Below are 15,041 nucleotides of genomic sequence, written 5' to 3' on the forward strand. Positions count from 1 at the left end.
TGATGAGAAGAATGTGATCATAATTTTCAAACTGGTTCTGGAGAATTTCATCATCAATGGACAAAAAAGAAACTGTTAGAATGAACCTATGAAAATGATTTTTGCCTAACTCTCACACATTTCAGTGTGTTTTATCATCCATTCATTCACCCAACAAAATTGTACTGAGTACCTCCCATGAGCCAGTCATTGTTCTAGGCACTCCTGGGACAGATTCATGAACAAGCCAAAGACCCCTTCCCTCATAGAGGTTACATTTTAACAAGAGTAAGATGGAAAGTAAACAATAATCCAAAAAAAGAGCTAATTTTATAGTACACTAGAAGATAACAACTGTTATTGAAATGTTTTAAATATTAGAAAAGTAGGTAAAAATCATGGGATGGGGGGAGTGTTGAGTCTGCGAATTCGAGTATGGGCTCGGTGGCGGAGCACTCCTGGCAGATGGAGCAGCCAGGGCAAAGGTATGAGAGCACACTGGAGGACCAGCCAGACCCCTGTGGTGGGGTGAGGTGAGCAAAGGGTGATCTCAGAGAGGAAACCTGAGAGCTACTGAAGAGAGGGTGCAGATCCTCACGGGACAAGAACACACGCTCTATGCCTGTGTTCCCGTTTGATCTTAGTCTGCCATCCTTTGCTCTTGCATCTTCCCTTTCACAAGTTTGGGTTAGGAAGTCAATTGTGTCCATATAGTGGTTTTCTTACTCATAAGTGGAAACCTCATTCTTACAGTTGTTGACTACTACAGTGACGTCTTAGTAGAATGGAGAAGCTGCTCCTCCTTGGAATTTTTACAGAACCACAGAGCGGGTCATTGAGTTCATGTGAGAACTTTGAGTCTTGTCCCTGTTCTTTGTCCAGACCTTGTCTTCATCTTGGGATTGACATTAGTTAACCTTCAGTGGTCGAGGTTCTCTAGTAACACTCATGGGTCTTTACTCCAGGAACTGATGGAAAGACTGAGCCTAGGCGGTATCATTTCTAAAATTTCTCACTAATTATTAGGGAGTCCACTCTGCTCCTGACCTGAGTGCCAGGCAGGTACTAGGAAATTGGTAATTTAGAGTAAAATCTTGAGACTTAAGTTCTTAAATTTTAAATTTCAAAGCTCATAAACTCTTAGCTTTGAAGACAATGAAAAAGCTGCTGCTCTGCCCTTGAATTTTCACTCTAACCACACTTACTCAAAGAGTGAGCCTCTCTACTACGTCTTAGAATTTATTTTTGATTTTTTAATTCTTTTACCTTTAACAAAAAAACATGGTGATTTCTCCTTCATGAATAACTGATCACTCGAGAAAATCTCAAAAGACATTCCATTGATTAGCATCTTTGAGTAAAACACAAGTTTTAAATCCTGGCTAGCCTTTCCCCATGATTATCTCTGGGAGAAAAAAACACAAAATACCCAGAGGAGAGATTTTTAGGTTTACTCTTTCTTGTTGTACTTACAATACTTTTCTTTCCAAACCAATCAGCAGCCCACTGATCGAAACCCAGAGCTGGCTCACAAGAAATTCAAGTCTGATGTGGACAGCGGGAAGCTGTCTTTTTGTACAATATCTCAAGAAAAGTAAAACAAATTTGGTCGTTATGAAGACTGCATTGCCTCATCACTATGCAGCACTCCCTGACATCTTTGCTAGTTTATGAATGAAGAAAGTTCTTAACATTGACAGCCTGCCTTGTTTTAACTTGTAATTAGCATCAGTTACCCTGGATATCTGCTTAGAGGTCTTGAACAACTTTATTTTTTTTCTGAAAATAGAATAGGAAAGCATTCAGTTTTAGCTAACATTTACTGAATTCTCATGCTGTGCCAAATTTCATGCTAGATGCTTTTGGGGCCAAATGTTGAAGACTGGAAGCAGAGGGAAAAAGTGCCCAGGGTATGGCGAGACTCAGAGCAGAATGAATTTTCCCCAGAGAATAAGCAGAATTAAAATCAAAGTCTTCAAAATATTGCACTTATTTATGCCGACAAAATATTCAAAGAGCCAGCAGGAACATTTGTTGTAATGGAAGTGGGAAAAAAATTGATAAAATGCATTTCATCTATCTGATTAAGTTAAAACGCTAGTTGAAGTTGATTGTTTTATTTGGCACCTAAATATGTGATTTTTTTTCTTTGCAAATTAGTAGCAGTGGCAGGACCATGCCGAGGATATGGCAAGTGAGGATTTTAGCATTCACTTTGTTTTATTGAACCAAGAAGTGACTAAGCCAACAAAGAAGAAAGGTGGGAAGGATTCTAAATAGCACCCCAGATACCAGCAGAATAATTAAGCTTTGACTAACAATATTGAAATGAAGGGACTCCAAGACAGGTATCTTAAGTGAATAGAAAGATGTTCCCAGAGGTTTCCAGCAATCTTTAGTCACAGATTTTTTTTTAAAAAAAACCTTTTTTATATGGTTTTTCCATATCTTCCTAAAGGAATAGATTTGGCTTCTTTATCTGAAGTATTAAGTTATGGAGGAATGCTGAGCAAGCAGTCAACACAAATACTTGGTGAGTTCATGAGAAATAGCTGCCATGATAGGAGGTCCAAGGGTCAGTGGTTGTGGAGGATGCAGTTGAACTAATTCTCAAAGACAGCTGTGGTATGGTGGGAAGACCATTGGATCAGAAGCTAGAAACCTTAGGTCAAGTGCAATTGTTGCTTGCCATAGGACACCTTCCTGGTTGTAGGATGCCTGCAAGTCACTTATCTTCTCTGGGACATAGTGTAGTGGGGTTAATAATGTTTTAAAAGTTGTCTTAATGCATATGATTATGTCATGAAGAAAAATTTAAATAGCAAAAAAAAGAATTATGAATATTATTTCTACCTTAGTCCCCACTAAGGTATTTTCTCACTTCATATTTGTGGGTATCTGCCCCTCGGTCCCTTGCCGGCTGCTCAAGTGTTGCTTTACACGTTCCCCCATCCTTCAAACTTAGTATTCTGAACTGGGAGGTCTTGAGAACAGTAACAGGTGGACAGGACCTGACTTAACATCCCTCACTCAGATCATTGAGTTTGCCCTGGGGGTGTCCTGTGTGCTGCCTGCCTTTTGCCCTGCTTCATTAGTTGTGGTCCCAAATTGTCATGTGGTACAACTGCTCCACTAAAAACTTCTCAGTAGCTGCCAGTTGTTATTAGAATAACGTCCAGATCCTGAGCGCAGCCTGACTTTACCTTCCCCACCCTCCCACTCTGTTGCAGCCATTCCAGACTTAATGAAATTAGTTTCCTTGCGCTGCTTTCTCTCCCTCCCTGTCTCTCTGCTCTCCATGGCTTCCCTCTTTCACTAGGGCAGGATAAAGAAGTATTACCCACATTTAGGTCCCTCTTTTGCTCACACTCTCTCCAACAAGTGTTGTTTGATGCCTTCCCCAGCCGCAACTCTCCCCTTAGCTCTTCCATCAGAGCTCATGGAACTGAATTGCTTTTTCCCTTGTTCTGTTCATTTTGGCCTGGTGCTTAGCACAGTGCCAGCTAAAGCAACTCCCTAATTCCTCATTATTTGTTTAATTGAATTGAATTGGCAGGGAAACAGGAAACTTTGGTTCTTCTATCAACTTGATATTATAACTTGGATTTATTTAACTTTTTTTTAACCTCAATATCATAATCTATTAAAGAGAAATCCAATTATACGATCTTTCTAATATGATGTTTTGGTTTCTAGAAATATTTTCCCCAACTACAAGAACATCCATGTAAGGGAATTCAGGCGTTTCCTCAATAATGATGTCCAGAATTACAGGCTGATAGGTTGGGTAGAGCATTCACAAAGAAATGAAGGAGCTTATGTGTTGATATCTCAAGAAATGATCATACAGTTTTGACTCCTGATATTTAAGAAATGCCCATATTATCATAATAATGATTAAATTCTCATTTTCATGAAGACTCTATTCACATTTTCTGATCTTGCTATATAATTCAGTCAGTCCTCAGACAACATGCAGTTTATTGTATGCTTGAATTAACTGTAAGAGGATTCCCTTTTTCTCAGTTTGAATGTTGATCTGGCAAATCCTCCTCCTGATTACTTCTGAGTCCAACTGGTGAGAAGGAAAATGAGAGGAAGAAAAACAGACATATTTACTGTTAAAAGAATAAATCTATCCAGGATGGAGATGTCATTAATATTCTGAACCACATGATCAAACAAAGTTATGTTTCCTATACAGGATAAGAAGCTGTAGGGTAATAAACAAGACTTTCTGTGGCTTCATTTTTCCAGCTGTTTGTGGAAATGCTTGACATTTAACAACATGCATTTGGCTGTTGGACAGAGAATGGAATTATCACATCTTTCCAGCAACTGTCCACAAGGCAGATCTTGCTCCTCACTGCTGCCAGATGTCTTCTTGAGCCTAGAGTGGAATTCCCTGAAGAGAAAATTTCAAGTGCAGTGAAAATACAGGGGTGGGGGTGGTAAGCATTTAAAGCAATGGCAAGTAATAGCGCTTAAATGCAGCAATATTCTAGGCTCTGTCTTATTCTGATGATAAAGAAATAAAAGAAAAGATCAGTGTGTATTCTGACAACTCAGTCATCTCTCCTAGTCTCAGTCTCACAAAAGGAATCATCTTTAGTAAATAAAAGATGGTATCCTGTCAATGTCATCTGTGCCAAGCTCATATACTCTCTTCATTGGTAGGAAGGTTAAAAATGTAACACTCTTTTGGAAAAAGCCTGAAAATAAGATGTAGGAGCTTATTTAGCAATTGGCCCTTCCCTTTTTTCCTTTGCTGAAATCTTAAAACTCCGGAACAATGCCATTGCTAAGCAACAGATCAGACATTTCCTTTCAAGATGCAAGTGAATAGGAAGGTATAATGCCTGCTCAGTCAGAACCTGCATGGATTCATTATCCCTCTGCTTGCCAGGGTATGGGATGTGAGCATCTCTTTCCTTGTGCTGGGCAGTAGTCATTGAGATGTGGGGCGGAAACTAGTTTGGATACTGAAGGCAAAATATCTGAGCTTAGAAGTGTCATTAAGAACAAGAACCTGTCTACGCCATTTTGTGTCTCCAGACCTCAATTTTCCAATGTGTAGCAAGGTAACTGAACTAGATTGGTATTTCTTAAATTTTACTTGCATCAGAATAATCTGAAGAAGATATTCCTATGATAGCTGATTCAGTGGATTTTGATGATGATCCAGGTATCTGTATTTTTTTTTTAATCCACTAGCAATTTTGATACAAAACAAAGACTGGATCGATCAGATCAGCCTAACAGTTTCTAAGCATCCTTTCTTTCCTGTCTTTCTATGAGTCTATAAATCTTCTATTAAATGTATTCAGAATCATTCATCATACAAAAATCCAGTGGACAACTCAAGGAGAATCCTATTGTCACTGAACCGGGAAGGCTTTATATGTTTCTTAAGCTCCATTTTACTTAAGTTCCCAATTGCTAGAAGCCACAGCGTCACCTGATACCTTAGGTTGCCGAAGTTACTGTAGCTTCTCCTTTGTCTCCTGTGTACAATTAATACTTGTATAACAGTGGCTAAGACTAACATAGGGCCTATTTTTGTTCTAGGAATTCTTTTGAGTCCTTTATATTTATCTACTAATTTAATGTTTATAACAACTCTGTACCATTGGTATGATCATCAACCTCACTTTACAGATGAGGAAGATGAGGTACAGATAGCTGAGGTAAATTATTCAAGATCCCACACTAATACTAGACTAAGCCAGAACTTGAACCCGACCAGTCTAGCTCTAGTGTTCATACTTCATGCTTTTCTGTTCTGAACGTAGTTTATTTACACAATTTATGATGCCCTCTTGATATATTCTTATCTTTTAATTCCTCCTAGCAAATTCCTAATTTATGTTGAAGCCAATTCACCATAAATAACTTTAAGGATTTACTGAGCACCTTAAAATATGAGTATAATCATGCTGTATAGTATGTAATAATAAAGGTCTTTGCTTTCAAGGGATTATATAGTCTTTTAGAAAAACTTGCAGGTTTTTTTTTTACTTCTGGTCTGTCTGAAACCATTTTCTGCAAATGGTTTTGATAAAACTTGGCTCACTTAAGGAGCACAAATTTACTACCAAATCCCCAGTGCTTAAGGGTACACTTTAGGTGCCAATAATTAAAAACAGTTTATCCCCTAGTTCCATATCTAAAGGTACTCTTGTTCAGTCTCTTGACTGAGCTTTCATACAAAGCAGTCAAAATATCGCAGACATGTTACTGGTATGTAAATATTCTAAATCAACCTTCTCCATCTTTGAAAATTCTATTTAGAATTCATATTTGGTTGAAGATTTTAAATCAAATTAAGCAAAATTGATTTCCAAAGCATTTATAACTCCCAAAAGGATGTTTTGCATGTGTGATCGTAGATGTGTTTGAACACATCTGTGGAACAGTTTCACACACAGATAATATTCAGAATTTATAGAGGAAAGCTACATTTAATTCTGGTCTTAGCTAGTTAAATCTCATATAAAATCAGTCATGTGTCAAAACATAATTCTCAAAATGTTAAAAACATAATCCTTACGTAAATAGTGAGTATATGTCATTTTTGTTTAATTTATTAATGTTGGAAGCAGTGATTTGAAAAGGCTGATTCCAAATATATAAAGTAAATGGGGTTTTATATGTTCAATTAAATAAAAAGGGAATACTGATAAAAGCTTCTTACATTAGCTTTAAAATAAACTGATCTGTATCTTACATTGCAATAAAATCACAGATTTTAAATTATTATTCCTAGTTACAAAAAATAAACTTATTTTGTTTTTTCATTCTTCTAAAAGTTTAACTACCAGGTTTATAGAGTTATAAATTATCTGGGCCATAATTGATAGTTAATATTAAGTCAAACCTAGAATCCCCAAGGGAGTCAATTGGCCCTTAGGTAAAATGTTGGACAATGCTCAGACATGACATGAAAATTTATACAATTTTTTGCTTTATTTTCAAATTCAGGGTAATTTAAATACATAGTTATTTCATAGAATCCATTATACATTCAGAAATGTAGCTCACTTTGGTGGATAACAGTTATTTTTACTGTTAACATTAGCATATTGGGATAGATCTTTTCCCCAGGAAATGTTATTATAGATCAAAAGAGATTGTATCTGTATAGGTAAGGCTGAAGTCCATGATCGTGAAGAAAGTTCCTGTAATAGTCCAGGCCAGTGACAATAAATGCTTAAACAGGGGAAGGCATGGACTGGCACATAGGAGATGGTACATAAATATTAATAGGATAAATATATCTAAGTATAACTTTAAAGTAAACAACCAACTCCAAAACTACCCAATGGCAAAAATAATTGAATAAGAGACTGATTAGTTGACCAATTCTTTTTTCAGTGTTCTGAGATTTGATACTAATTTTCTCACCTGTTTTATCTATTGTTACCACATCTACTACTCTGTTAATGATCTGCAATAGAAATGCAATATTTTCTTTGCCTTTTACCTTTTGTGATTGCACTTGCTGTTCCCTCTGCCTGGAGTAGGCTTCCATATGGGTTATTCACTTATCTCCTTCAGGTTCCTGCTCACGTGCCATCTCACAGATACTTTCCCTGACCACCTTCTCAGAAGTCGCAATCTCACTCTCAGTACTTCTTACCTGGTTTTACTCTTCTTCATAGCTACAGATATTAACACCAGTATTTCTTTATTTTTTAAAGTACTTCATTTTTAGAGCATTGTAGGTTCACAGAGAATTGAGTAGAAAGTACAGAGCATTCTCATAAAACCCCTGCCTCGTGCCCCATAACCTTCCCCACCACCACCATTCCACACGAGAGTAGTACAATCGTTAAAATCAGTGAACCTACATTGACCTATCATTATTACCCGAAGTCTGTAATTTAAATGAATGTTTACTCTTTTCTTTGCATTTTGACAAAAGATAATGACTTGTATCTACTATGATAGTATCATACAGAAAGTTTCACTGCCCTAAAAATTTGTTCCATTTATTAATCTCTCCCTTCCCCCTAATCTGTAGCAACCACTGATCTTTTTATCATCATGAGAATAAAAAGAAGTTTCCAGAATCCTTATTTGACTATCTCAAAGGATGGTAAAATCTTTAGCATATAGGAACTGTATTGCATACAAGTCTTTCAACCCCTAAGCACCTAATAAAAATGTTCCTGTCATAGTAGAATTATTAACACTTGCTGATTGATCAACTGATTGACTTTGGGAAGTAGAAAAAAGACAAGGAGCTGACATTCATGGTCAGAAGCAACATAGAATGGGGCAGTTGATTTCTCTATAATGATTGTTTATTTTCTTATTTTAAAGTGTTTTGTTCAATGCACCCAACCGATTATTGCTTTTGAATAGGATGAGATTAAACTCTTATGATGACTGGTAGGCTGTCTTCCAAGGATTCATATCAGAATTTGCTCTAATGTCAGGAAATAACTTAGAAGCCTCACTTGTACACACCTGCAGAGTTGAGCATGCCTGAGTTGCTTCTGCTAATGTTTCCAGGAAGCTAACTGCCATGCCGGGTACATGACTTGTTGCCTAGCAACCTCAGGACTCAAGCTTTAATTGCACTCTGAAGGTGCATTCCTGATGTGGGTCCGTGGGTACTTTGGGAACTCACCTTAGAACACTGTGTGCTGGCATCTATAGTCAAAGCAAAGTGGAAAATGGGAACAATTTTCTAGAAAATTCAAAAAAATAATCCTATTGCTCTAATACCCCAAGTCATTAGACTTTTGAAATAGAAACCATCAGATATTGATGCATTTTATCACTTGCAAAATCATGATTATTTAATGGGTGTGAAGAATCCACTTCTTTTCCAGGCTGAATTAGAGTAATAATTTTTAGGCTGTGGTTCAGAGACAGTAGTGAATTGTTGGAATTAGAAACTTGCCTCTTTCCATAGCTGAGGCTACTCATCCCTCAACTGCTGCTAAATATACTTGGAGCTAGCAATTTTACAACACTTACATGAGCAGGGAGTATGTTAAAAGTTATTTATTTAAGCATCCTAAGGATCATTAAAGTTGGTGCTGTTATTTTTTTGCACAAGTGAAGAAACTGAAACACAGAAGAAACTGAAACACATTAAGAAATGTCACAGAGTCATGATTAAAGGTGAGATTTAGATTTGCACCCATGTAGTTTGACTCTGGATTTTGCTTCCTTAAGGCTCAGGAGTCAATTTTGACCTCAACAAGAGTTTGAGAAATTCTAAACTAAGAAATCAGTGGCTCCAATTAATTTATTTGTTGCTTGGTGAACTTGAACCTTATGGCCTTACTCTGACAATTGGATTTCTGCATTATTGCCCAGGACAAATCCCTATCTCCTAGGGACCTTCATTTCCCAGATCCTGCCTCTTGCCAATCTGAAGGATATACTTCTGCCCAGTAACTTCACAAGTTAGGAAAGAAACATTATTGTTGATAATTGGTTTACTCATTCACTTATTTACTTATTTCTCAACTACTATTTACCAAGAATGCACTTTTAAAGGGGCAGAGGAGGGAATTCCAGGCCAAATTAACACTACAAGAAATAGCAGGGAGATTAACAAATTTTACTGAGTGTCTGCTATGTGCTGGACATTGTTCTAGGTGATGAAATACGATAGTGACCAAAGCAAAGTCCTGCTCCCATAGAACCTACACTTCAGAAATAAACAAATATGTATTTTTAATTTTACTTGTTTATATATTTGGGAGACAGATACAGACAAATACATGTCATAATACTATAGGCTATGTAAAGTTGGAAAAGTGAGGAAGCAAAATAAAGAAGATAAAAAAGAAAGATAACAATGAAAGAGTGCTTTTTTTAAATACAAGAAGGTCCAGAAGGCAGCCCTGATAATATAACCTATGAACCAAGACTTAAAGTACAAAGAACAGGCCAAAAAGATAGCCAGGGGCAGGCAGTGTAGGAGTTGGAAGAGTAATTGCACTCACCCTGAGGCAGAAACGTGCTGTGAGGAAGCTACTGTCTGAAGAGAGTGAGTTAGTGGGAGAATGGTATATGATGAAGTTAGAAAGATGGCAGAAGGGACATGTAAGCCAGGTAAGGACCTGGGTGAGGCTGTAGTAAGAATGTAGCATAAATTATTGACTTACCAATGTTATCTACTAAAGCCCCCAAAATAGCTCCTTTGCCCATTATCAAAATTGCATTTATCCTCATAGAATCATTGAATATTAAAGATGAAAAGATATTCATTATCCACTGTAGTCATAAACCTTATTATACTTTTCATACAATGTCAAAAAAAACAAGCAACAGTAACAGCTTGAAGTGCTTAGTGAGTGCTTACATGTTAATTATTGTACAAAAGACTTTATGTAGTCATTGTTTTCACTCCAATCTCAGAAAGAAATGGTAAAAATAAATCTTACTGAAGAACAGTGGCTTTACTGCCAGAGGACCATTTAGCTCTGTTTAGATAATGCCAAGGAGGGGAACTCACCGCGTTAGGGCAGAGCAGACGAGATGTGCTTTGTGATGATGTGGTGCCATTATGCCTTCTGGTTTCTCCTCCATTCCCCATTTTTTCCTCATTTTGTGAATTTTTTTTTTTTTTTTTGTGTGTGTGTGTGTGTGTGTGTGTGTGTGTTTTCTTCCTTAAAGAGATGAGACGGGGTTGACATGGCCATTAGGGTAGTTTGGATAGGAAAGGCAAATTTGTGACACAATGAAGTTAGGGAGATCAGTGACATCTTAGCATCACTGGACCAGTTTAAAATTTTTCAAGGTCAAGTGTAAATTGCTTAGTCTTAAAAGTTCAGAAACCTCAGAACAAGCTGTTTAAGCAAAGGCAAACCCACATTAACCAAGGTTACAGATACTGAGGTACAAAATTAGAAAGTCCATTTATTAGTGTACACTGAGGATTGAGAAGGTGAAGGGGACTGGAAACTTGAGTTCTTCATCCAGTGCATTACTTTCTGAGGACATGTAACATAAGGCACAATATAATGGGAAGATTGTGTGCAATCAGAGCAAAATAGATCATTTAAATTTTTACCGATAACAAACTAAGAGTCTTAATATTAATAATGTGATCAGTTGAGTCCTTTGGCTTACCTCTCTACAGACAGTGCTCAGATGAGCACTGCCAATATTCGTCCCAAGTATTTCTCCCTTTTCCATGGTTTTATGGTTGAACTGCTTTTTTCACTAATGTAGCACAACAATAATAGGGATCCCATATGGCCCATTTCCTACATGGCAACTCTTTTAAGTCTAGCAAGAGTAATTAAAAAACAGTTCTAGCCTTTACTTAGAGCTTTCAGTGAACATTAATGACAATCCAATTCTTAACCCACAGCCGGAATCCACAGAAAGAATTCCTTTCCTTCTCCTCTTCGATCCTCTCAAAATTGCAGGTGCCTTGAACTTTCCATTAACTAATTACTTTCTGCTCTCTCCATGAAACACCCCAAGACATCCAGCCACTGTGGAATCTCTGCCTGCAGCCTGCAGCACCCGCTCCTTGAGAGTGGCTGTTTGCATTGACAGTCCTACTCACCCACTGTGCCAACTTGCTTGTAGAGGGTTGGAAATACCAGCTGCTTTCCATGCCTCAATGTCCCTCACCCTGCAAAAATCAAAGGTCACAAAGTGCCTTGGGAATGTATTTCTTGTCATACTCGGCCCAGTTGTCTCAGGAGAAATTCTAGTATGGAATTCCCAAGGATGAGTTCTGGTAAATAAAATTCTCCACCTTGTTTTATCTATATAGAGTATCACATTTTACAAGGTAACTAAGTATCAGGTCAAGATCACTTCAAAGTGACCATGTTTACCTCAGCTCTGACCCATTATCAGTTGATAATATAATCCAAATATCTAAGAAACAACACTCTTTTCTTTTTATTCTGGTTCTTGAGTGCCACTCACTGTAGCCCCTGGACCTTTGGACTCCATAATTATCCAGAGGGTTAGTTAATATTTTCACAACATTCATAGACTTATCAGCCTCTGGCTCCACTTCAGTTATCTATCCATTAAAGCAGCAAAGAGAGTAACTTTAATTCATAACTGCCTGAAATATTTCTTGAAAGTACTGTGGCAGCCAGTTAATCAGTCTATAACTTTTTCTTTTTATTAGCTGACAGGTCCAATCTGGTCATGTGCCAATGCACTGTTGTCAAAAAGGGGAATCATATCAGTTTGCTATCATAAAGCTGGTTGTTGAGAGACAACTAGGTAGCAGTTCATTCACTGGAACTGTATTCATGGGAAATATTGAGATTTTTGTAGAAATTAAGTCTAAATAGTGGCACTTGAGGTCATTGGAAAAATAAATGTTTTTTGACCCCCATTTGAAGAGTTCTGGGTTTTTGAGCCCTCTTTTCATCCACTGCACATTAGTTGTCACATTACATAAGTCCCCGATGTACTTTTTATGATCGTAACATTGAACTGCTTTGACTAACACATTTTCTAACAAATTTTCTATTGCTTTTCTCTTCTTCCTTACTTCTGGCCTCAGGTTCATCTTTCAATCACCTATCGTTGTTAAATTGGAGTTTCTACACAGCACTATTTCTCCAGCTTTATGCTTGTATTTCCGTGTTCAACCATTCTTTGGATGCTACCTCTGTCTATACTGCCTTCTATTTGGGGCCCAAAGAATGAAATAAACATCATGTCTATTACACTTAGCTACTGAAATTCTTTTACCCATACTCTTGAACTGGTTGTAATTTCAGTAAAATCTCATAATGTGTAGAGTCACCAGACATTATCTTATCAGATTCTTTGCTTATGCATAAAGCTCCACTTCAAAATCCCCAACAAATAGATGTCTGTCTTTTTTTCTGAACACTTCTTATATACCTTCTATCTCTGTAGAGGCAGTTTTGCACTCAGTAAAATTAGAATCATCTTAATAAAGGTATTAATTTAAAAAAATTATTGTGGGGGAAGTAATGGTGTTGATCACACATAAGTCATACTAATACACAAATTATTCTCTTTGGATGATGAGGGAACCAGAGGGAGTGGGGAAAGATTTCAAAAGCCCTGACATGAAATATGAAGTGTAAGAGGGGTCAGACAGCATTCATCATTGAAAACCAATTGCCTCAGTAGGTAAACACACATACAAACCAAAATGTCTTTTACCTGGAGAGCTTAAAAGGTTAGTTCATATGAATACTCAATATTTTAGCCATTAACCCAAATTGGCCTATCAATTCCAAACTCTGATTTATTATACTATGACCCTGGAATTTTTTGGCAAACTAGAAGTAACCAGATATTATTATTATTTTTCCCAAATAGAAGTGCATCAAATACTACAGTTCCCTCCATAGCACAAGTTATAAAATCAGCAATGAATTCAAATTGGAAAGGTGGAGTATGACTCTCAGATACAGACTATTACTATTTTATGATCATTGAGATGCTCCTATGCACATGTGCACACACATGCACACACATACACACACACAAGTTTTCCATGTTAAAAATAATTTGGTATCAAAGACAACCTTGGCATTACCTAAGTTCAGTCTGAAGGGTGCCTGCGAAAAGAGGAGCTAAGCTTTAACGCCTGCCTTCACCGTCTGGGCTGCCCTCTGTTTCCTCATCCCTTTGTGAAATGGGGCCGTGGTTGAGGCCCTGACCTCTCTTCCTTGGTGCAGGGTCTGCTTCCCAACTTGTCAGTGGCTAAAAGGAACCTGAGTATAGGTACAAAGGTCCATGGTCCAGCTCTTGTGCAGTCTCTTGTCGAGGAATTATGACCCACAACATCAGAGAACTGATGTAAGATCAACTCAAGATCTGCATAAACTGAACATTAGCAAGTCCTAATATTTAAAGTGGGATAACTAAGTAAAAACTCTCTCCAAGCTGTTTGACAGTCTTATGAATATGCAGATAAGAAGCCCAAAACTGACTTCCAGTGGTCTGCAGTAAATACACAGAAGGAAATGTGCAGCCCAAGCAGAGGATTTAAGTCCATACATTGTTTTCTTCTAAGCACAACACTTAGAGGCAAGTTTTATTATAATGTGCTGAATCTATTGAGTGTTTAAATCAGCTGATAGCATTTTTAAATCACAGTTATTTTGGCATTTCTTATTGAAAGCAATAGAACAGCAACCACAAGTAATAAATTTGTTTCTGAAAAGCAGTCTTGCTTGTCATTGTTGTACATTGTTATAACTAGGACAAAATTATGCAATAAATTTACAGATGTATTGCCCTTATTGTCAGCAATGGCCAGCTTTTTCCTGTTTAATTTAAGCATGTTTATACATGAACTTGCGTGCATTTTAATCATCACTGCATGGGCAGATACTTTAACAAAACTCTACTACAGGACAAGGCTCAGAATGAATGACATGTCTTTGCAAACCCTGGATTTGCAGCAAGTACTTAGTTTAGTGTTTTGATAGATAAATTCTAGGAAAGCATTAGTTTTAAATGCTTTGTTGTGTCTGAATGCCTCCCATAATTAACACCATACCCTTAAAATGTGAGTGTGGGTGAAGGGACGTAGGGAGAAAAGCTGTTCCCTGACATGCTAGGGTGGGCAACAGATTCTAAGATGTCTTTCTTAGTCCTGGGTGTAATGAGTTTGAGTAACATGTACATAATCATCTTTCTGTTCAGAAGGTTTTTGATTCCCTATTTTCTCTCCCAATGCTGGAAAAGCTGTATAGTTATATTTTCTATGATCCTAGGCTTGAGTAAACCACACAGGATTATCATTTCTCTGTCTTTAAAACATGAAACAAATTTGAGGATTTCATATGAAACAAAAAGTCTATTTCTAAGGAGATGAGATAGGAGTTTCGTATATTTGTGGCTGCAGGAAAGAGCAGTTGCTTGGGCAGTTTATCACTGAGTTCACTGAGTTTTAACAAAGGAGAAAAAAGAAAAATAGTAAAGTAAGCGGATGCCTATAATGCCATGTGGGTGTTTGGGTGGAGATGGGGAAAGGTGTCGTGAAATCTTGTAGGTCTTGACGGCTCGCATTGTTGAGGTAGGCTGAAAGGCTGTATTTAACACTGATTTCATCCTTAAACTAGAGGCGT

Source organism: Manis pentadactyla, chromosome 7, assembly GCF_030020395.1.
Source record: "Manis pentadactyla isolate mManPen7 chromosome 7, mManPen7.hap1, whole genome shotgun sequence".
Lineage (NCBI taxonomy): Eukaryota > Metazoa > Chordata > Mammalia > Pholidota > Manidae > Manis > Manis pentadactyla.